This window comes from Chlorocebus sabaeus, chromosome 24 (assembly GCF_047675955.1).
Source record: "Chlorocebus sabaeus isolate Y175 chromosome 24, mChlSab1.0.hap1, whole genome shotgun sequence".
Classification (NCBI taxonomy): domain Eukaryota; kingdom Metazoa; phylum Chordata; class Mammalia; order Primates; family Cercopithecidae; genus Chlorocebus; species Chlorocebus sabaeus.
In genome coordinates, this window is record NC_132927.1 from 72,535,936 (window position 1) to 72,560,630 (window position 24,695).

A 24,695-nucleotide genomic window follows, 5' to 3' on the forward strand; every position below is an offset into this window, starting at 1 on the left:
GAATGGAGTTGCTGAAGAGTAGGTCGCTTCCGCAGCCTGGGTGGAGGTGGACAGCAGGTGTTGCTGTTCCGGGCAGGTCAGAATGTGCCTCACTGAGTCACAGGCCGCCTGTGGCTCCCCAGCCTACAGGAAGTGGGAACTCTGGCACGGGTGTGGGGTGACGGGGGCTCCCCAGCCAACCCCACCCCTAATTCCATTTCTGAGTGGGAGAAGGGCTTAGGTGGCAGGGGGACTGGTGAGCGACCCCAGAGGACGTTGCTAACATCCCCCGCCCGAGGTTCTCTGGAGAAAAACCTCTGCTGTGTCCTTCGAGCCCTGGCAGCAGCAAGCAACATTCCACGGTTGTGAGCCCCATAAGCTTGGAGGAAGCTTTTGCTCTTTCCCCTGCCTGGGGAAAGACAGCCAGGAGTAGGCGTCTTTGGATGAAAAAGAGGAAGCGTGTGTGCTGTCCCCACAGGCAGGAGCCCAGGCCTCATCCCAGCTCTCCCTGCAACCCTGCACTCCAAGCCTCTCTCTGCACAGAGGAAACTGAGTCTCAGAGCGGGGACACGACCTCAGGCAGCCCTCCACTCAGTGTCCCGGGAAATCCCTCAACCTCTTTGGGGTTCAGTCTCTTTGGGATTCCCTCCCTTGCAAACAGGAAGAGGTTCCCATGGCTGGGCCTGCACAGTGGGTCTGAGGACTTTGAATGTGGTCGTTGCCCGCCAGTGGGATCCAACATGGAACTATTAGGTTGGTGCAAAAGTCATTGCGGTTCTTGCCATTGGAAGTAACGCCAAAAATCGCAATGACTTTTGCACCAGCCTAATAACTGCGCCACGTGGTCTCTGCTAATACAGTGACTGACTCAGTAACAAGTTCGAAGGCTCCAGGGGTAACATTAGGGCAGCCCCCTCACCTGTGCTGCTTGCGGTCAGGGAGGGGCCCACCTGGGCAGAGCGGGGGGAGCCCTGCAGACTTGCCCGATGTCGTAGCCTATTTGTGCTGCTATAAGAAATACTTTAGACAGGGTAATTTATTGAAAAACAGACATTTACTGCTCACAGTGCTGGAGGCTGGGGAGCCCGAGATCAAGGTACTGGCAGATTGGGTGTCTGGTGAGGACCTAGTCCTCATAGCTGGCGTCTTCTATGCATCCTCATACGGTAGAAGGGTGAACACGCTCTCCCAGGCCTCTTTTAAACAGCACCAGTTCCATTCACGAGGAGGGGGACCTCATGATCTGATGACCCCCCAGAAGCCTCACCTCTTAATATCACCACCTTGGGGATTAAGTCTCAACAGGTGAATTTTGGAGGGACACAGGCATTCAGATCATAGCACCAGGAGACTCTGGTTTTCAGAATGAAAGCAGGGGCCTCGTCTGTCCTCTCAAGCTGCCTCTTCTGCACTCAAAATGATGCCTAGCCCAACATGGATCAGTGTCTGCTGAAATGCTGAATGGTTAAATGAATAAATAAATATTGCTCATATAGCAGGCCATAAAAAAGCACACAGAACCTATCACTAAGTGAACGAAGCCACTCTGAAAAGGCATATGCTGTATAATGTCAACTATATGTGACATTCTGGAAAAAGGCAAAACTATGAAGACAGTAAAAGATAAAAAAATCAATGGTTGCCAGGAATTAGAGGGAGGGAGGAGAGAACCAGAGGAGAAAACAAAGGACTTTTAGGGCAGTGAAACTTTTGTATGATACTATAATGGTAGATACATGTCATTATGCATTTGTCCAAACCCACAGAATGTCCATCACCAAGAGCGAACCCTGATGAAAACTATGGACTTTGGGTGATGATGATGTGTCAATGCAGGTTCATCAATTACAACAAATTGACTGCTCTTGTAGGGGATGTGAGTAACGGGGGAGGCTATGCATGTGTGGGTGCAGGGGATATACGGTAAGTCTCCGTACTTTCTGCTCAATTTTGCTGTGAATCTAAAACTGCTCTTAAAAAAAGAAAAAGCCACACAGAGCAGGTCTGCATGTTGCTTTGAGGATTCAGAAGGCACTTAGGACAATTACAGTACCTCAGGGTCATGAGGCAAACAATCAGACCTGCCAAGACTTAAGGCCCCAAATGCATCACTTCTGACATCCACTCGGTCCCGGAATCCCCTGCCCCGTGACTATCCATCTTAGTGTGCATGCCTCCAAGAATGGGGAGCTCACTACTTTGCAAGGCAGCCCATTCCATCTCAGGAGAGTTCTACTATTTAAAAGCTCTTCCTCCAACTATCACCCACTGAGCAATGGGCCCACTTTCATTTCCTTGGGGTTTATACCATTCTAGTCCTATTGCTTCTCTCTGAGCTAAATATCCACAGCTACTGAATCTGCCCTCCATGAAGAGTGTTAAATCCTCCATTCCTCCTCTGAGTTCCTCTGGTTTTCCTGGGGACCCAAGGCTCTGCTTCCCCAAAGCACCCACTCCAGGGTTTCTTTCTAGAACAAACCTAAGGCGTGAAGTATTTCTTTGACTCTTTCATCACTGATGGCTCTGGAGGATTCTGGAGGCTAGAAATGTGTACCCCCCCTCCCATACATTCCAAAAAAGTCATCACAGCATAAAGCAGGGTGGAACAAACACCGCTCTGGATTTGAATTCCAACCCTGTCACTTACCTACTAGGAAAGTTTTCTGAGCCTCAGTTTCTTCTCCTGTACAATGGGGATCGTCATTCCTGTTTTTGAGGACCACTGGGAGGCTGACCTCTGATTGTGCTGATGTAGTGAAAGCGGGTGTCAGGCACACTGCAGGAGCTCAGGTACCAGACGGACGGTCTACAGAGGCAGGAGTGAGGGTCTGGGACGGTCACAGAGATTGCATTTGCCTTGCAGTAAGGCCACAGCCGCTCGAGGGTGTCCAGAAAAAAGCCCTCTCTGACACGCACACGCTCCCGTGTCCAGGCAGTGAGCCTGCGGGCACTGACAGCAAGAGTCCTTCTCATGCTTCTCTTCAGGGCTCAAACTTTAGATTTACTGCGGCCTGTCCCATCCCATTCACTGCCAACCCCTCTGACCCTCTCTGATCTGTGCCACCGGTGAAGGGCAGTGGAGGGAGCAGGGGGCACAGAGAAGTGGCCCAGCTGAGCGACATCTGGAAATGAGCAGTGTCTGCGGGGACGTCCGTGGGGTGTTGTGACCTGCACAGTGCCAGGCTCCAGCACAGCCCTGTTGCTTCCGTAGTTGCTATCATGGTCATGAGGTTGCTTCTCCTCTTCCCTGCGGGTTTCCTAAGGGGTCACACTCCAGTGGCGGGGTGGTCTGCTGGAGAAAGACTAAGTTTTATTGTACATTAGAATCACCTGCAGGCTGGTCACCCACGCAGGTGCCAGGGCCCTGCTCTGGGGACTGTGATTTGAGGTCTGGGTACTATTCACCGAAATGACAGACTCTGGCAAGTCTCAGTCAATCGCGGTTTATTGAGTTGATAAGCTTCAATTGACGTTTATCGAGAGTTTGAGGGTGCACCTGGGAAAAACACAAACCACAGAAAATATGTGTGGCCTATGCTCTCCGAAGAGGTTTCCCTCAGGCTTAGTATTGTAAATCAAAGAGAAACTGACTGAGGCAGGTCTCAATTATTTTTGAAGTTTATTTTGCCAAGGTTAAGGATGCACCCAGGAAAGAGGGACACAAAATCACAGGAAACATCTCTGGCCCATGATTCTTTCAAAGAAGGGGCTTCACTATTTAAAGGGAAAAGAGTAGGCGGTAGAGGAAAGAGGGAGGAAAAAGGGGGGAAAGGTAGCATAAAGAAGCAAGCAGTAGCACCCCTTTGAGCCTTTTCATTCACTTCACTGAATGCACATTTTTCAAGTGAAAGAAGCAGGTGGAGGGATCATCAATTCAGCATTCACCTGGTGCTCAGTCAATCTGCATTTTTATATAATAATCATAGGGCTGGGCACCGTAGCTCATGCCTGTAATCCCAGTAGTTTAGGAGGCCAAGGTGGGTGGATCACCTGAGGTCAAGAATTCAAGACCAGCCTGTCCAACATGGTGAAACCCTGTCTCTACTAAAAATACAAAAATTAGCCAGGCATGAGAAGCTGAGGCAGGAGAAGCATTTGAACCCAGGAGGCAGAGGTTGCAGGGAGCTGAGATCGCACCGCTGCACTCCAGCCTGGGCGAGAGAGCAAGACTCTATCTCAAATAATCATAATCATAATCATAATTATAACCATAGCGTATAGGAAGCTGTCAGATATGCATTCGCCTCAGGTGAGCAGAGGGATGACTTTTGGTTCTATCCTTTGTCCCATACCTGTGAAACTAAGCTGTTAATTTACATCATGAGGGTGAAATACAACACGGCTGCTTGAAGGTAAAGATCTTGGGGCCCACAAGGAATTTCCCTGTGAGCAAAATGAGAGGGAGGGAAGTCTTATCCATTTAGAAACAAAACGGGAGGCAGGTTGCATGACCCAGCTCCCAGCTGGACTTTTCCCTTTGGCTTAGTGAGTTTGGGGTCCCGGGATTTTAATTTTATTTTTCTTTCGCAGTATTTACACATGTCCTTGAAGTGGAGAAAGCATGTAGAAGAGGAGGTTAGGCAGGAGGAGGACTGATGTCATCTTGCCCTTGCCTTGTTCTGGTGCTGTACCTGGGGAGATCAGCACCATCAGTGTGAATCTAACAGATTTGAGTGTGAGGAGCTAGGCTTGGATTGCGGACCTCAAGTTACAATTGATGTGTCCTTGTTTTGTAGTAAGATGCACATCCTGAAAGGTTTCACCCAGCAAGGAACAATTTGTGGGAGTAGTCATGGGGAGATATCCGAGGCCTTTTCTGTTCTGTGGGGGTCTGGCTAATGTCTAATTGTGAGATAATGTCTCACATTATCTAGTTGTGAGATTACAGCTGTCATTAGGAAGAAGGATGACAATATTGCTTGACTCAGTCTCCAGGCTTAATTTTCCCTTTGGCATAAAGAGTTTGGGGGTCCCAAGATTTCTGTTACAGTACCCAAGGACTTGCTAATATCTCTGGGGATCTCAAAACAGATGGGCCACACTTTGAAACAAGCTACCTTACCGAATGATCTGTCCTGCACCCAAAAGCCACTCTCCTCGGGCCCTTCATCCAAGTCCCACCAGCCAAGAGACTTGGGGTCCCCACACCTGTTCCTCACTCTCTGGCACCTGTGCTCGTGTGCCAGCTGCCTCAGGAAAGGACAGAAACCTTCCCCGCTCTAAGTTATTAGCAAATTGAACATCTCCACAAAAATGTAAATGGACAGATTGTGAAATGCCCACAGCTCACAGCTAGCTCCCTTCAAGGTAGATTTGGGTCCAAACATTTCTGGAAGCATCAGGCCGTGCCCTGCCTCCTCCACCAAACAGGAAGCCCCTTAAGGGAAAAGACTGGGCCTCTCCCTCAGCCCCTAGCATCCAGGCTCATGCTTGGCACCTGCTGTGCTCTGAGAGTGCAGGGGTCACTCCCTGACCACAGAGGGAGGCTCTCTGGGGTTCTCCCGGAGCCTCGGAGATTGTACCTTATGCATGCACAACTGCACCTGGGGAACATCCCCCCAACTCTGGAGCCCACTGGCCAGTTAGCGAAGTGAGAGGTGAGAGAAGGGACCTCTTGGGTCTTCTTTGAACAGAAAGATTCAGACAGCAATGGCTAGAACACAAGAACAGGGCAGGGGAGGCAGAAGAGGGCCTGCACACCTGATACAGGTGTGCTCTCACACGGGCTAGGGCCTGCAGATGAGGGGTCTGGTGCTGATCATTTGTGACAGCCAAAAATAGTGAACACTGGGGGGACTCCTCAAATGAACTGTAGCTTGAGCACATTAGGGAGATGGACTCTGTGAAGATGATTCCTCTCTCCACCCACTTCCCTTCTCCCTCCTGTCCCCGCTCCTCCTCTTTCGGAAGCCAGGCACAGGGACTGAATCCCTCTCCGCTCCTCCCCTGCTGTGCGACATAGGGCAAGGGATGTGGTCTCCGGGATCCTTCGCTCCTTCAGCTAAAAATAATAGTAGAACTGGAAACTACCTATGAAAACCGGGAACTCCCTGCGGAGGCTGGTGCATTACAGGGCAGTCCTACTCTGAAACACTGTGAGACTATTGAAAAGTGAGGTGGGTCAACAGATTGTTAAATGCAAGGAAGTGAGGACACAGCCGGCGGTGCATTTGGGGTGCTTCTGCAGGCGTCCTTATACGTGGATACATGCACATCTGCTCCTGAAAGCTCAGAAGATGTCTGGAAAGCAACAGGAGACACCAGTGAGCCTGGCTGTCTCTGGGGGCGACGGGCAGGGAGGAGACCTGGAGGGAGACTTACCCCTCACTGTATTCTATTTTGCACTCTGAAATGTTACCATGAGGATGCATATCTCTTTGCAAAAGTTTATATATAAAAAGCAAAACAAACTTGAATAGAAATAAACAACTTGAAAAGTTTAGAAAACTCTGTTACTCAAAAGGAAGACCATCAAAGAGACAGATCATCAAAACTGAAATTACAGACATTTGAGAAATGACTAACTATAAGAACACTGCTTACCAAACTTATGGGATGCAGCCAAAGCCATAGTCAGGGGAGGATTCATGCCTTTAGAATTTTAAATTATTAAGCCAAAAAGATTGCAAAAAAAAAAAATGTTCAATTCAATAAACCAGATAATAATGACCCTAAAAAGTAGAAGAAAGAAAAGAATTACAAAAACAAAATGACAAGTTAGAAAGATAAAAAGCAATATCAGTAGGTCATCTAAGGATGGCTCTTTGAAGAGCAGACAGGAGAAGGGCAACCCCAGGAAGTGCTATGTGCTATGCAGAGAATTAGAGTAAGTTGATGGACAGAGATTAATTGGTGGCTGCTCTCTTGGGTGGTAAACAGTAGCCTGCAGCCAAAGTGGGGCACAGCAATGCAGCCTTTACTGGGAGAATGCCTGGGAAGCAAGATTTGCCTGGGTGGGGTTTTCCATCAGCACCCCCAGAAAGGCCTCCTTTCCACCCTGGCCCCCACTTCTTTAGTGGATTTTGCTAGTGATCCTTTATCTCTGAACAGCAGGCACCTCATCTATAAAAAGGTAGGAGAGCAGTTGCTAACCCCCCTCCCCCATTCCATGGCCCCTGCCTGCTTCATACCCTTTATAGGAGCTCAGTCTGAGCCCACAGCCCAAACAGGCTCACCGATGTGCTAGCTATTTCGCCACCAGTATTTTTTTAGCAGTTAATATTCAGAAATTGGCACCAACTGGCCCGATTGTTCAACAGCCCTGGGTTAGATTACTAGGCCAATTACTTGCAGAGTAACCCAGGGCAGGTCACTGACCTCTCCAAACCTCTCCTTTCTCACCTGTATGATAAAGACTACTGCTGTGCCAGCGCAATAGGACTGTGTTTGAAAGTACCCAGACTGTGCCCAGACTCAAGAAGCTGGTTTATTCCTTCTTCCCTTAACCATTTACTGAGAGACTGCTCAGGGCTCCCCTCAGCTCAGGTATCTTTCCCCACAGGGAGCTGAGAGCCTGGTGGGAGAGACAAGCAGAGACCCAAGTGGTTCTAACACAGCCCTCTGAATTTGTAACCCTAAGTACTATCCCCAGAGGACCCTGGGACCGTCACACTAATGATTTGTCCCTAAACCTCCAGTATCAGGAGCCATGTGGCAAGATCTCCACTCTTCTTCTTCCTGGGCCTCTGTGTGGACCACCCAAACACACACACACACACACACACACAAGCTGCCTCTTTGCTGCCTCCGTGTCCCAACACCAGCTTATGACACAATGTCTGATGTGTCATTGTGGACAGGTTTCAAGTTGGAGGACCTAGACCCAGGTAAAGTAGAGGGTCTGCCTAAGTGAGGGAGGGTGTGCAGTGGAAAGAAAGGGCAGGGGAGACTGCCCAGTGCCATGGATGTATGCTCGAGCCCCAGGGCACTCTTGACCCCCCAAATGATCACAAGTATCCCCCCAGTAAACCTGCCAAGTAGGTATTGTGTCTCCACCTGACAGTTGAGGAAATGCTCCCTACAGGTGAGACAGAGCTAGTTAGAGATTGGGCTGGCCCTGGAGCCTGACCTGGGTCTTCCCGTCACATCCTGCCTCCCTGCATAAGCAAAGGTCTAGAGGTGGGAACTCCCAAAGCTGCTCAGGCAGGGCCAGGGGAGACCAGTGGGGCAGGGAGGGGATAGGAGGGGAAGGAGGAACTGGGGCTGGAGAGGTGAGTAGGAGCCTGAGTCCCTGGCCTGGGCCTCCCCATGGTAGGCAGTGATACAAAAGCCCCAGCCAGAGCCCTCTGCCCTGTGATGGGGGTGCCCTGCTTGTCCCCACACTCCCTGCCCTCCAGTCCTCCCCAGTCCTCATGTTTTCCATGAGGATGAGTAGCAGCCGCAGGGACTTTCCTTGCAAGTGGCCTGGGCCATGTCTTCCGGGAGTCTGTTTGGACTGTGGTGTCTGTGACTGAGGGGGTGGAGGTGAGGGCACCCAAGGTCATCACTTGACAGAACAATCTGGGGATTTGGGGGAAAGCGGAGGCGACTGTCATGCCTGAGACAGGATGGGAACCAACAGGAAGGATTCCTAAGTGTCAGGGATGATCACACTGGATCCTCACAACAGCCCTCCTGCCAGGGACAATGCTCCTTATCCCACAAGCGAGGACCTGGGCTCCGACAGGAGGCCACGCACTTGCAGTCCCACCCTTAGTGACCTGCAGAGCTGGGATTTGAACACCCTTGGTGAGATTCCCTTGTCCAGGCTCCTTCATTGCATAGCAGGTTTGCCTCACATGCCAGAGTCGGGGTGGCCTCAGGGCACATCCAGGGGATGTTCCCAAATCCCCAAATGTGGTTTGAGTCCCAGTGCCTCCTCTCTCCAGCCTCCAAACCCTCACCTATGTGATGGTGCCTTGCCCAGCTCACAGCCTATGAAAAGGGGTGAGATGAGACAGTGTCCCCTAAATACATCTGACAGCACTTTTGAATGGAAACGAGAAAAAGAAATTACTATAAGCATCCAGATTGACTGGAGGTTGGGGAGTTGGTGGGGACAGGGATAGGCAATCCATAAAGCAAGAAAAATCAGGCTGGGTTCAGGTTTTTCTGCAGCAGCGAATGCATCAGAGCCGTCAGGGGGCGGCTGTAGACTGAGAGAGAGCCGGTGTGATGCTGAATGGTTCTTCGCAAGAGAAGGCAACAGAAAGACAGGCTCAAATGTGAGAGGGTGCCCAGAAAATGCCATGCCTGCAGCTTCATGAAAGAAACACTCAAAGAGATAACCCAGCCAGCAGAGATGTGAATCAAAGTGAAGATTGGAGGCTGGAGAATGGTGTGTCTCTGTCCTTGTCCTTTGTTTCATGGGGACACCAAATTATGGAACCGGGCTGCATTTTGTGAGAATGAGTGGATTTTGCAGCCCAGGAGGAAATCTCATCTTCCCAGAGCTTCTCTCCACTGGCTTCTAGCTGGTTGCTTCTTTTCAGGTTATTAGAAGCCCTCTGATTCTACCTGCTCAGGAAGGGTGGCTGGGTGCTATGGGCCATCATTAAACAAACAGTTCATAAATCGTTTAAACATTTCATTTTAAATTCAAACATGATTGTGCGTTTCTTTACCAGCTTTTATGTAGGCAAAACCTTTCCTTTAAGCACCAATTGGCTGATTATCTTTCTTACATAAATAAACCCACAATTCATTCCAAACACTTGGCTTATTTAAATATTTTTATTGCCAAAGCAATGTATGTTCTTCACAGAAAACGTGGATATTGTGACAAACAATAAAGAAAATGCAAAAGCATCCTACGATCTCATGCTCCAAGACAACCACTGCCAGTAATCATTTGGTATTTTGCCTTCTCAACTTTTGAAACTTGTTGTATATACAATTTGGTTACCCAGATTTTTGTTCCCTTAACATGTTATCAGAAATATTCTCGCATTTTTGGTGAACTCTTAGAAGCATCCTTTTGTCATGTCGTCTTGACATTTATTGAATGGGCATAAGATCATGTATTTAACCAGTTCCCTGGTCCTAAACATCCAGGTTGTTTCCTGTGACCCTCCTTCTACATGATGAGGAACATCTCTATGCATAAAGCTTTTCCTGTCCTTTTGATTATTTTCAAAAATGCCAAACAATAAAAAAGGGAGGGGGTTGAAGGTTCTGGGTTTGCGTCACTGAATTATCCAAAAACTAAATGATCCAGAGACAGGTTTGGGAGCCACTAAACCTTCTCTTCCTGGCTGACCTATTCAGATAAAACATTGGAAGCTGCCATCTGCTTTCCTCTCTGTCTGTAACTGGCTCATTACATATTTGCAAACCAGATTATTTTTATGTTGTCTTGGCGACAGGAGTTTCTGCAGGAATCAGGAACAGGCAGCAAAGGTGGGTCCTTGGAGACAGAGGAGCTGGCATCTTATCAGACGCAATTTCTTATTAATAGTCATCCCTAACATTGATTGGACACCTACTAATAATCAATCCCATCTTACAGATAAGGAAACTGAGACTCAGAGAGGTTAAGGGTGCTGCAGTAAGCACAGACACAGAGCTGTGACTCCCGTTCTCCCTGTGTCCGCTCCTGCGCAGTGCGAGTGGGAGGGTGAGCCACTGTGGTGTGCCCTCTGCCAGGCACCGGCCTGCAGGTCAGACTCACAGGGGCCAAGCAGAGCATCTGGGAGGATTTTGTTTCTGGCTCCAAAAGTGAAATACCAAGGAAAGCAGGCAAGCTCATGCATGTCAGAATCCTCAGTCTCAGCTCAGGAAGTAGGAATTTTCCACCTTTGTTAGCAGCACAGATGACAAACCCCAGGGCCCTACATAGAGCCTGTGCCTTAGTCAGGGTCTGCAAAGGCCTCATGGCCCCAGGCAAGGTTGCAAGACCCCTCCTACCACCTGAGCTACAAATCACAGTTCCTGGAGGGTAGGCATTTACATAACAGGGAACAGAACTCTTTTGTACCTCCCACCTCCCTGCAAGAAGTAGGCCAGGCATGGTAGCTCATGCCAGTAAATCCAGCATTTTGAGAGACCAATATAGGAGGGTCGCTTGAAGCCAGGAGTTCGAGACAAGCCTGGGCAAGATCCCGTCTTTAAAAAAAATGTAAAAATTAGCGAGCTGTGGTGGCAGTAGCTGTGGTCCCAGCTACTTGGGAGGATGAGGTGGGAGGATAGCTTGAACTCAGGAGGTCGAGGCTGCAGTGAGTTGTAATTGTACCACTGCACTCCAGCCTGGGCAACAGAGCAAGACCCTGTTTCAACAAAAGAAAAAGAGGAAAGAAGAGGAAGAAAGAAGAAGGAAGAGAAGAGGAAGAAAGAAGAAGGAAGAGAAGAGGAAGAAAGAAGAAGGAGAAGGAGAAGAAGGAGAAGGAAAAGAAGAAGGAGGAGGAAAAGAAGAAGGAGGAGGAGGAGGAGGAGGAGACCCTAGGAGGAGGAAGAGGTGGAGGAGGAGGAGGAGACCCTACAGCACTGTTTGGAGGATTATGGGAAAATTAGGCCCACGCATCTGATATACAGTCGGCACCTCCAGTAGCCGCACATCCTACAAATGTAAAATGTGTGTCTTGAACCAGAAAGCCCAAGGAGAGAGGGGCTGTGGCATTGAGTGGGGCAGCTCTACATAGTCCTAGGGCTTAAATCTATGGAATTTAAGTAATCCGGGTCCAAACTCACCAGAAACATTGCCTAGACTTTACTTGAATACCTTTAGTGACAGAGAACTAACTACTTTCAAAGGCAACTAACTCAGCTCAGCAAATATTAGGTGATCAGCTGCCCTTCCCCAGGACCGGAGATTCAGATAAGCAAACATCCTGTTCTGTGACTAAGGGGCTGATGGTGTGTGACAATCGAGATAGTGTGAGGAAAAAGGACAGCGTGTGTGTGTCTGTGGCACACACAAGACGTGGACACTGCAATAAGTATTCATAGGAAGTCACTACAATGGTGAGGCCCACATGGCACTAGAATGAACAGATTTAAGAAAGCTAGTCATCGCAGACTGTCACAGCTGGAAGGATTTGACAGTATAACCTATCTTATCACCGCCCTTTGCCCTAGAGATGGGGAAACTGAAGCTCAAAGAGCAAAAGCCACCTGCTCAAAGGCATATTGTTGAGTCTAGTAATAATAATAGCAACAGCAATAGCAACAGTGAGGGCAGCTGTCTTAGATGGACGCTTGGCTCCATGCCAGTCCTCAGGCTAGGTATCTGGTGGCACTAGCTCATTTCACTTCTATAACAACTGGGTCTCCCGTCTTGCAGATGAGGAAGCCCAGGTTCAGAAAGGTGAAGCTGGGGGCTGGGGGTCTATCCCAGATCTTGCCATCACCTCCTCACTCTTCCAGTAGTGCCAGCCCCAGGCTGACCTTTGGCCAGCCAGGGCACCTGTCTTGGGAGCCTCGAGGCAGGGACAGACTATGCATCCAGGAAGCTCCCAGGCTCTAAGGAGGCAGCCCTATAACTTCTGGGTGACCAAAAATCAGGCAGGGATCCCTAAGTCCCTTCTGAGCCCCAGTCTCCAGGCTCCTTCAGCCAGGTCTGCCTTACACACTTGACTACAATCAACCCAGCTCTTTCTTGGTTCTTTTCATCTCTCTGGTGGTTTTGTATGTGGAGTCATCCAGGTTCCCATTTACGAGCCTGTGAGATGGGATAAATCACTTCCCTTTGCTGAGCCTCGGTTCCTTTATCTGTAAATGGGTATAACAAGTTCCTCCAGGACAATCGTGAGGCTCAGGGAAAGGACTGTCATGCAAACCCACCATGGCATGAGCTGTCGAGTGCAGTGCCCAGTGCCACTAAGGAATGCGTGCCACTCTGGGACTGTGGAAAGTGCAGAGGGGCAGGGTTGAGATGCTCATGCATGACTTGGGGCAGGTCACCTCCCTCTCAGAGGTTTCATTTCCTTATTTGTTAAGCTTGGACTAAAAATCTCTAAAAGGTGAGATTCTTCCAACTTCGTAGCATGTCTGTGGTCCTTGATGGTTTACAAAACGCTTTTGCACTTGAGACCCCTAAGTGCTAATTCTACCACATCCCCATCCACTTAATAGTGGGATGACCTTAGCCTAGGCTCTTTACCTAAACTGCCATAAGCCCCTCGCTGGAATCTGAACCTGTTTTACTTTTTCAAAGTGAGGGCAATGCTACTGGCCCCACCCATCTTACAGGACAAGGGAAGCCCAAGGACATGAGAGCATTCTGAGCTGCATCCCAGGCCCTGCTTTGCCACTGATTTGCTGAGGCTGAGTTTCCCCATCTGCAAAATGAGGACATAAAAACCCATCTAGAGCTGGGCATGGTGGCTCACGCCTGTAATCCCAGCACTTTGGGAGGCCAAGGCGGGCAGATCACTTGCGGTCAAGAGTTCGAGACCAGCCTGGCCAACATGGCGAAACCTCGTCTCTACTAAAACTACACAATTTTACTATTTTGTAAAAATACAAAATATTAGCTCATGCCTATAATCCCAGCTACTAGGGAGGCTGAGGCAGGAGAATTGCTTGAACCCAGGGGACGGAGGTTGCAGTGAGTGAGCCAAGATCATGCCTTTGCACTCCAGCCTGGATGAAAGAGCGAGACTCCGTCTCAAAACAAAAAAAAAAAAACCAAAGCAAAAAAAACCCATCTAGAGTGTTGCAGGGATTAAATGAGTTAATATCTGTTAAGTGCTTTGAACAGAGCTGGCACGGCCGGGCACGGTGGCTCACGCCTATAACCACAGCACTTTGGGAGGCCGAGGCGGGTGGGATCACTTGATCCCAGGAGTTCAAGACCAGCCTGACCAACATGGCGAGACCCTGTCTCTACTAAAAATACAAAAATTAGCAGGGCGTGGTAGCATGCTCCTGTAATCCCAGCTACTCGGGAAGCTGAGGCAGGAGAATCCCTTGAATCTAGGAAGTGCAAGATTCAGTAAGCCAAGATTGCACCATTGCACTCCAGCCTGGGTGACAGAGCAAGACTCTACCTCAAAAAAAAGAACCAAAAATCCCGTAAGAGAAATGGGATTTTTTTCTTATGAGAAAAATAAATATCTCCGGTGTTTCCTCTGACTTGCTCAGGGCCGCACAGCTCACAGGGGAGGAGTAGGGACCAGGACCTGGTACTTGGGCCCCTGCTGCTCTGCCCTATGCCTTTGGGGACTTCTGGACAAGGGTGGGCTTCTCTGGGCTGACAGAGGAGACAGAGGCAGTGGTGTGCTGGTAAATGGTTAACAACTGGCTCTCTGGGAAAAAATGCTCTAACTGTAGCAAAAAAAAAAAAAAAAGAGAGAGAGACTAGAACTGGCACATTGCAGATGATATACGCATTTGCTGTCAATATCAGCATCAGCATCATTACTTGTCCTTTCAACAAATATTTCCTGAGTCCCTGTCATAGGCCAGGCCCAGTGCTAAGAGGTGGGGACACAGTGGAGGGAAGATAGAAAGACAGAAAGTTAAGTGTGCTGTTTCCATAAAGTGCGCTGACAGTCATATAGGAGCAATGGGGCTGGGGTGTCTCTACAGCAACTGGGAGGGCCTCCTAGAGAAGGTGACATCAAGCAGGTTCTGAAGGATGACTAGGAGCTGGAAGGGCTCCTACCCTTTGTGGAGTGGGAGATGGTCCTAGGACCATTCTGGCCGACCAGGCCTAGAGCCAGTTGTGACATTGGACTTGAAATTGGTCACTGCGAGAGTGTTTATACCATAGAAATTTGCAAATGCTACAGTTAGGGCATTTTTTGCAGAGAGCCTTTAAAAAGTGTCTATTAGGAGTCTGCACCATGCCAGGGGTCTCAAAGGTGAATGAGGCATGAGGCTGTCCCTCGAGCAGCTCAGGAGGAACTGGAGGAGGTTTCCTAGGCACAAGCTTATCCATACCATGACACATAGACCCCGAAGTGTTTTAAATCAATTACAAAATGCAAAAATACAAGGAAGCTGACAGATCTTTGCTTCGGCAGAAGTGGAGGCTTGGGAACAAATGAGATCCTCAAGGTCTTTTTGTCCATTTTCTAAGGAGTTGGGGTCACTGCCTGAGATCCTGTAGATCTGGAGGTACCAACATGAGACTCCGAGGGCTACCTCCTCTGCCCCTCTCTCCCCACCCCCTTTAAGGCCCTCTCTGGAATCCATTCCTTTCCCTCCATCTCCCCAGACCTGGCTCAGGCCTCCATCGTGCCTCTGGTCTGATGCCTCAGCCTCCTCACTCCCTGCCTCCAGATTTTACCAATCACCCCCACCTTAGGCCATGTCCAGGCATCCTGGCACAAAAGCCAAGATGAGATCTATACTTGAGAGCATATATGAGAGGCATGCCACCGAGGCTTCCTGGAGTGCATGGACACAGCCATGGCCTCAGGTCATCATCTCCCCCACCAAGCCTCCCACACCTCCTGTCCCCATCTTGGGCACACTTCCCACCACCTAGGAGACTCCTGAGGACAGGGACCATCTGTCCTTCACCACTATATTCCCCCATAAGGAGAGATAATGCAGTGAGGTGCCAAGGTTCAAATCTCAACTCCACCCGTCACCAGTTGTGTGACTCTAGACAAGTCACTTCACTGCCCTATTCCTCCAATTTTTATAAAATTGGGATAGTACCAGTGCCTCCATCTAAAATGGATGTAGATTACATGATTTCATGGAAAGTGCTTAGAACATTGCTTGGCATTCATAGTAAGCCTCCAAAAACTGAAGCTATTATTATTCCCTGGTCGCTGGCCCAGCGTAAGGACTCATAAATTTGTTGAGTGAATGCAACCTAAACAGGGAAATGCTCTGTAAATGCTGGTGCAAGCTTGTCAGCTTCGTTGTCGTCATCAACATTGCCCTGATGCTGTTGATGGTGGGTGTGCTGTCTAGAGCCCTGCTGGCTGTAGAGCAGCGATGTGGGCACAGTCCTAGGCCCCTGCTCAAGTAGAGTATGTGAGGACTCAGGAGACATCAACAGACATTCACAGTATTTACACTGGGACCATGCAACCAGTGTGGTTGAGTAGACACCTGGAGGACAGAGTTCTGTGTTTATTTGGGAAGGGTTGCTGGGGAGAATCAGCTGTCTGGAAAGGCTTCCTGGAGGAAGAGGATTTTCTAGAGGTGCTTGAGTGTTTGGCGCAAGGGGTCTTGTGGGAAACCAGAGTGTCCTAGTGTTTAGGCCAGCAAGGAAGAGGTTGGGATAAGGACAAAGGACATTGGGACAGACAGAAAGCCTGAGTCTAGAAGGAAGGGGCCAAGGTCCCTGGAGAGCAGTGAGAGGAAGGATTAAGGACCATTGAGTGGGTCATAGGGGTTGAGAGTGAGGGCTCTGTGTAGGAAAAGTGGTTTCCCACTCAATACTTTCAATCCCTCTGTGGTTAAATGTGTGGGTTTATTTCCTCAGAAATTGTCTTACAATTCCATTCAATTCTGACATTGTCTGCCCGGAGGCAGCACAGACCCCACAGGATAAGAGCTCAGTCCCACAAGACTGTCCCCACTTCAGAACCCATCGCAAGTTTCAAGTGGCCTCACTTGTGACCAACCAGCTTTAAGGCAAGGGTTCCCACAACCCCCTCCACGGGTTCAGTACTTTGCTAGGATGGCCCACAGCATCAGGAAAACATTTACTTACATTACTGACTTATAATAACAGATAATACTCAGCCACAGCCAGATGGAAGAGAGGCACAGACCCACACGTGGGGCAGGGGCCTGGAGCTTCGGTGCTGTCTCTGGGGGCAGCACCACCTCATCACCTCCCGGTGTTCACCAGCCTGGAAGCTCTTCCAATCCTGTCTCTTAGGGATTTTGATGGAGGCTTCATCATATAGGCATGATGGATAATAAATTCAATCTCCAGCCCCTCTTCCCTTCCTGGAGATGCAGGGGTGAAAGTTCCAAGCTTCGTATCATGGCCTGGTCTTTCTGATGACAGCCCCCATCCTGAGCCTATCCAGCCACCACCAAGAGTCACCTCATTAGAACAAAAGATGCTTCTATCATCTAGAAATGTCAAGGGATTTAGGAGCTCCGTGTCAGGAACTGGTGTCAAAGACCAAATATGTATTTTCTATTATATCACGATATCACAGGCTGTGAGAAGAATGCAATCAATGGTCAAGCTCCAGAGCTGCATGCTCTCCAATACGGCAGTGACCAACCACATGCAGTCACCGAGCATTTGAAAGTTGGCTGCTTCAAACTGGTATGCTGTGTAAATACACACTAGATTTTGAAGAGTTAGCAGGAAAAAATAATAATGTAAAATAACTCAATGACTTTTTGTAGATTACATATTAAAATAATGTTTTGGATATATTTGATTATACCCAATATACAACCAAAATTGATTTCACCTGTGTCCTTTTTACTTTTTTTAATGTGGCTCCTAGAAAATTTGAAGTTACTTCTGTGGCTAACTTTGTAGCTCCATTGGACATCACCAACTGCTCTGGGCTATGGAAAATTCTGTAGAACAAACAACTGGAACTTGGAAGAAAAGACAGTAAGAGATAGCAGGGAAGGCTGTAGGTGAAAAGAAACTTAAGAGACCTGTCAAACAACCCAATGTGTAAAGTCATTTGCATTCTGATTCAAGAAAATCAGCTGTGAAAAAAATAGCGTGAAATTTATAGGATTGAAAATTGTAATACTTCCTGAGTAGTTGATGCTATTAAGGAATTATTGTCAGTTTCTTCGAGATGTGATAATGGTTGTCTGGTTATGCTTTCTGAAATAAGAGTCTTTAGCTTTTAGAGAAGCATAGTGAAATATTTACAGATGAAATGACAGACATGCAGGATTTACTTCAAATATTACAGGAGGGGTAGGGTAGGTTTGGGCATAGAGAAAAAGACTGGCTGCGAGTTGGTAATTACTGAAGCTGGGTGAAGTAGGTGGAGTTTCACTATGGTAGTCTATCTACTTGTAGGTATATTCCAAATTTTCCATAATAAAAAGTTTAAAACAACAACAACAAAAAAAACTAACCACCATCCCTACCTGAGGTTCTGGCCTAGACTGCTTATTTCGAATCCCAGCTCTAGTCTTGCTGGCTGTGCCTCTGTTCACTCATCTGCAAAATGGGAATGATAGTATTAGTCCCTACATTGCAGGGGTTTATCTGTAATGTGCTTAAAAATGTGGAAACAAGATAAATGAAATGAAGATACGTTGCAGGCCCTTGGCACACTGTCACGGTGCTCCCAATGCCCTGTTCCAGGGAGGTTATCCTTATTTACCAAGAGGTTAAGTCACCTGCCCTAGGTCATCTAGTCAGTGGAGGCAAAGCCAAGACATGTCCCGAGTCCGTCTGACTTCTGAGTTCAGGCATGACCTGAATGTTCTTGCCTCGGGCTCAGGGCTCAACGTTTCCTGTCTTCTCTGCGTCTCCAGTGTTGAGAGATTCTGGCCTGTTTCCCTGCAGATCACCTCTAAGGAACGTGCTTCTCTCCTGCTCCTTTCCAGAAAAGGCATAACAGTGGCAGAACCAGGAACTCTAGAATTCTGAAGGTTGACTCCCTCCATCCCAAGGGGCTCTACCTCCCGAGCGGAATTGGATAGAGGACAAAGGTCACGTGGCTAGGGTGAGGCTTTGAGATGGGCAAGACTGAGAAGGACTGACAGGTCAGGGCCAGGACCCAGGATCTTCAGAAGCCATAGGGAGTGAGGCAGGGAGCAGCCTCCTTTGTGCCACACCCAGTGAAGGGGAACTTGCTAAGACAGATTTGTTCCTCCCATCTCCAGAAGAGCCTTTGGATGCCAGTGGGTGAGGAGCTGAACCTCTGCAAATTCAGTGTGCTGATCCCATTGTCTCTGCTTGCATGCCTCTCAGGATGGGGAGTTCACTGCATCCCCCTCTTTAAGGACATTATGGTTGTACAAAGGTCTCCAGAATCATCTGTTACAACCCCTCATTCTCCCAATGAGGAAATTAAAGCCCAGAGATGACGAGGCATTTACACAAGGGCACACCTGGTCCTGGGCCTATGACCCCTAGACAATACTCCTTCCACCTCTTTGCTATAAAGTCTCAGACAAGGGAGGGATCTTGGCTGGCCGAGAAATCAGGGAAGGCTTCTTAGAGGAGGTGAGATTGGAGTTGGCCCTTGAAGGGTGGCACTAAGATGTCGCTTGATATCCTAATTTTTTTGCCCTGCCCACCATGTCTGTGCCCGTGCTGCCATGTCACACTAAGCAGAGTAAAATGAAGGAAGGAAGGGATGAAAGGGGCGATAAAGTGACTCCCAGGAGCTGAAAGGGCAATAGTATAGGTCCCTTCAGTACCCAGGGTATGTTGTGGGAAGCCTTAGACCCCAGGTATTACCCTGTGCAGACAGGGATAAAACTCCACCTGTCCCACTCAGTACTCTCCCCGGCTCCTCTGGCCTGCTTGCTAGGCAGGGCCCAAACCAGTTCAGGATTCCTTTTTCTCTGTGACCGACCAGTTAGGTTCTCTGTTTACTGTGTCTCCTCCTCCTTGTTTTGTATACCGAGCTGGGTGGGAAGAAGGTCACAGCCCAGGCTTGCACGTGGTGGAGGAGCGGGGCCAGTAGCTGGTTAGGCAGAGATCCCGCCCACCGCCCTCCGCTCCCACCCCAGCCCGGCCTGTGCCATTCGCAGGACACCGGAGACCACCAGGGGGCTGGAGAGGCTGTGGGAGAAACAGCCTTCCTGGACACACCCAGCTAGGGCTCACTTCCCCGCCTGAGCTGTTGCTTAGAAATTGCTTTTCTGGGAAACACACCCTCTTCCAGACCTGCAGCCTTCTTATGTGGTTTTTGGTTTTGCTTTCTGGTGAGGGTTTCTATTTTTTCCTGGTATACGTGAATGGCGTGCAGGAAAGTGGAATGGGGACATCGTGACCACCACGCAAAGGCCATTGCATTTAAGATTTGATGTAAGCTCCCCACTCTCCACCCCCAATACCCCTCTGCCTCAGCCTGGGGTATGAGGTCTTGGTTTTGACAATCAGACAATATTAGCACACGCTCTGTCTTCTACCTGCGATGGGGCACTGTAGGACGATTTTAAAAAGCAAAGTGGCAGGCTGGGCGCGGTGGCTCACGCCTGTAATCCCAGCACTTCGGGAGGCTGAGGTGGGCGGATCACCTGAGGTTGGGAGTTCAAGACCAGCCTGACCATCATGGAGAAACCCCATCTCTACTAAAAATACAAAATTAGCCGGGCGTGGTGGTGCATGCCTGTAATCCCAGCTACTCGGGAGGCTAAGGCAGGAGAATTGCTTGAACCTGGGAGGCAGAGGTTGCAGTGAACCGAGATTGCACCATTGCACTCCAGCCTGGGCAACAAAAGCGAGAGGCTTGGTCTCAAAAAAAAAAGCAAAGTGGCTGAATACCAAGATTGTAGGAACTAGGTTCAGCCAAACTGGCTGTGTGTCCTGGTAGAATGCCTATCCTCCGTCTCTGGGCCTCCATGCCCATCTCTGTAACATGAGGGATTCTGATGAAATAATGCCCGAGAGCCCTTTCCATACTAATACTCCAGGATTCTGTAAGGTTAACTTGGCAAGAACTCCAATGGTGGAAAAAAGACAGAAGGAGGAATATGTCCAGTCTAATAACCCTATGCTCAAGTCAGAGGGCTCCTCGGCAGTGTTCCCCAGGGCTACAGCCCTGGCCCCAGACCCTGAGCCCCTCTAACCTGGGTCAAACCCGTGAAAGCCACTCCAGCAAGAGATAGGCAAAGCCTGGGCTCCTACCCCAGGCCAGCATTGCCTTGCTCTGTGATTGTAGACATTGTATCACCTCTCGAGGGCCTCAGTTTTCCCCTCTGGAAAAGATAGGGTGGGATAGGTTGGGCATTTTCTTCTTAACTACCAGGACTCTTTCCTCCAATAAAATTGTGGTGGAAACCGGATATCACACAAAGAGAAAGGAAACACTGGCATTTCTGGAGTGTTTGAAGCGTGTGAAGGATTGTTTAAGAACCTTGCAATCATTCATGTACTTTGTGCTCACATCAGCCCCACAAAGTAGGTGCTATTATTATCCCTATTTGACAGATGAAGAAACTGAGGCCCTGAGGAGTTAAGCCACTTATCCAAGGTAAAAAGTGGGAGCTGGGCTTCTGATAGGGAGTGGACCTCATTCATGAAACCACAAGACTCGTGTAGCTCCAACCCCCTGGGGACATCTCCAAGCACTTGACCCATGCTCGTCCAACATTCATGTATGCACGCACATACACACACACGTGTGTGCACAAACAAACACATGCATGCACACACAAACACACACACATATATACACGCCAACACAAACACACATGTGCACAAACACTCACACGTGTGCACACAAACACACACACATGCACACACACACAAATGCACACACACACATGCACACTGTGGCTACTCCTCTGCAACCTGCTGGGCAAACCTGACTTAAGCCCCAAATCAAAGGTGACTGGCGAGATTGCGAGACAGATTTCTGGAGACGGGAAACTGCGCCATCAAATTGTCTCAGGGACGGAACACCCATCAGAGACCTAGGGGAGAGAAGAAACACAGGGGGCCTGCCGATTTTGCTGACCTATGCTGCTGACTCCCTAGTAGCTCCCCAGTCCTGTGGGCAGCTGAGCCCAGGTCCAAGCTGCCCTCTGCACAGGGCTTGTTCCCTGAAGGGCTATAAGTTACATCATCCCCTCCAGGATAGCCAGTCCTGTGAACCCGCTCAATCTCTCACTATTCCTTGGGGCCTGCCCTGGGAGAGGGGAGAGTTCCCTGGACCCCTTCTTGGGACTCGCAGTGACAGGGATGTGGCTCACTTGCTCAAATCCTTTGTGGGAGGGGAAGCACGCAGGCGAGCAGGTGCTGGGGCTGGGGCAAGAGCTTTTGGGCTCTGGCCCTACAGTACCATCTAGGGGTGTGTTACAATTAATGCTCTTTTTGCAGTTGCCATCCACCAATGGCTAAGTGTTACACCCTGCCCTCTTGGTACCCAGGTCCTTGTCTGGCATCCAGGAAGAATCAGGTCACATGGACTTGAAGGATGGTGAATGAAGAGGTTTTATTGAGTGATAGAGGTGGCTGTCAGTGGGATGAGGAGCTGAAAAGGGGATGGAGTGGGAAGGTAATCTTCCAGATGGCAGAACTGTTCTCCAACTGTCCAGCTGCCTCTTCCACTTTCAAACACTTCTTCTCTTCTCTCCTTCTCTGCCATGCTGCTCTGCTCCTCTGCCAATGGAGTTTGGAGTTTTTATGGGTATAGGATGGGGGACATGGCAGGCCTGGGTGGTTTTGGCAAAAGCAACACTCAGGTGGGAAAACAGGAATGTGAAATTCTCATTTAGGGCCGTGGACCCAGGCTTGCTGGTGAGGCCTTTGCCAGAGAACTGTCCTCCTCTACCCAGTATTTCCCTGCCTCCTGTCCATATCACCTGCACCAAGAACCTCACTGGGTGGGAGCCAATCCAGAGCCAGAGAAAGGACTTGACACTTGGCCTCAGGCAGACCCAGGCTTGAATCCTGGCCCTGACTCTGATGAGCAGGGTGACCTCAACTATCTCAGGTTGCCTCACTGCTTCTGCTTTCCCATCTGGAACATGGAAATAGCGATGCATGAGCCACTCAGTGCAGTGTTGAGGCTGGAACAGGTGGGGCACACTGTAAGCTCCATTTCCCTTGGCCTCCACCCAGCAACTATGTCTGCTGGGTAGAAGAGGAGAAATAAGGATCACACCCTACCCTCTACCAGTCAATCAACAACCATTTATTCAACACCTATTATGTGTCAGGCACTTGACAGAGAAATGAAATAACAACACAAGCAACTCTTACAGCTGTGCCCTATAATAAATGTTATAGAAGCAGGAGGCGGGTAGTGGTGGAAGAGAACCTCCTGCTTGCAGGAGGATATCAGTCAGAGAAACAGAACCAATAGGAGACACAGATTAAGAGATGTATTGCAAGGAATTGGCTTAAGTGATTGTAGGGATGACTAGGCAAGTCAGAAGTCCCTTGGGAAAGCTGCCCAGAAGGGCATGCCAGAACACTCAGCCTTGGACCGAAGCTCCTGCCCGCAAGCTGAATTTCTTCTTCTTCCAGGAAACCTCAGATCTGCTCTGAAGTCCTTTCAACTGACTGAATCAGGCCCATGCAGGGAGTCGAAGACAAGCTTCCTTAGTGAAAGCCAGCTGGCTGTGGGCTGTCATCACACAGACAAACTGCTTCACAGCAATACCGAGATTAGTGTGAAATGGAGTAACTGGGGCCTGTTGTCCAGCCAGGCGGACCCACAGACTCACCGCAGCAGAGCACCTACAGGAGGCCACGGACGGTTAGTGACAGAGCAGAATCAGGCAGGGCACCCGGGCAGGGGGCAGCCCCAGCAAAGGCTCCTAGAGGGGATTGTAGAAGAGGTCCTTGGAGATCAGGGAGTATAGCAACATGGCTGCAGCACTGTGAAATAAAATAAAATAAAATAAAAAAGATTTGGAATAAAAGAATGGTTTCATAAACAAAAATAAACAAATGCAATGCCTTATTTGAAGGCGTCATTACTACAGCCATGATGGAGCAACACGGAAACATTCCCGTGATAGGAGGTTTCATGTAAAACCACAGCAACAGAATACGGCTGCATGTGGCATACGTAAGCAGCTGTGTCCAGGGATGGAACTCCAGCAGATTTTCCTATTAGTTTTAAATGTTCTTATTTTTATTTTATTTTATTTTATTTTTTGACACGGACTCTCGCTCTGTCGCCCAGGCTGGAGTGCAGTGGCCGGATCTCAGCTCACTGCAAGATCCGCCTCCCGGGTTTACACCATTCTCCTGCCTCAGCCTCCCAAGTAGCTGGGACTACAGGCGCCCGCCACCTCGCCCTGCTAGTTTTTTGTATTTTTTAGTAGAGACGGGGTTTCACCGTGTTAGCCAGGATGGTCTCAATCTCCTGACCTCGTGATCCGCCCGTCTCGGCCTCCCAAAGTGCTGGGATTACAGGCTTGAGCCACCGTGCCCGGCCTTAAATGCTTTTTTATGTAGGGTTTTTGTTTTTTTGTTTTTTTTTTTTGAGATGGAGTCTTGCTCTGTCACCCAGGTTGGAGTGCAGCAGTGCAATCTCAGCTCACTGAAAGCTCCGCCTCCTGGGTTCAAGCAATTCTCCCCCTTGAGCCCCCCGAGTAGCTGGGATTATAAGCACCTGCCACCACGCCCAGATAATTTTTGTATTTTTAGTAGAGACGAGGCTTAATATTAGTTTTAAATGCCCTGTGCTGTAGTTTTTTTGTTTTTGTTTTTGTTTTTGTTTTGAGATGGAGTCTCGCTCCGTCACCTAGGTTGGAGTGCAATGGTGGGATCTCAGCTCACTGCAACCTCTGCCTCCCGGTTCAAGTGATTCTCCTGCCTCAGCCCCCCAAGTAGCTGGGATTATAGGCACCCGCCATCATGCTCAGCTAATTTTTGTATTTTTGTAGAGGTGGGATTTTACCATATTGACCAGGCTGGTCTTGAACTCCTGACCTCAAGTGATCCACCCACCTCGGCCTCCCAAAGTGCTGGGATTACAGGCGTGAGCCACCGCACTCAGCCTAGTTATCTTTTCTCTTTTTTTTTTTTTTTTTTTTTTAAAGAGAGAGATGTTATGTTTTTTAAGGGGAATGAGTGGTGTTAGGATGTCAGATGAAATTGCTTGTTTATTAAAACTGAAAACCCCAATGTGGGAAAAGAAACAAAACACACTGAGCAAAATAATCTAACCACAGCGAACAGGGAAAATAGACCGAGAATAACA

General features: G+C 49.0%; 1 protein-coding gene across 4 annotated transcripts in view; it reads left to right on the forward strand.

Annotated features, from left to right (window-relative positions):
* Nucleotides 1–24,695, forward strand: part of BDKRB2 (bradykinin receptor B2) — a 39,333-nt gene that overhangs the window by 1,011 nt on the left and 13,627 nt on the right. Inside the window, exon 2 of one of the 4 annotated variants that reach the window (XM_073011308.1) lies at nt 1,746–1,855. The exons of 2 other annotated variants lie outside the window; for them this stretch is intronic. The gene's annotated coding sequence lies outside the window, so the exon portion shown is untranslated. Of the gene's footprint in view, nt 1–1,745; nt 1,856–23,008; nt 23,241–24,695 lie in introns of all 4 variants that reach the window. One more of the 4 variants, XM_073011307.1, reaches the window with a different exon arrangement.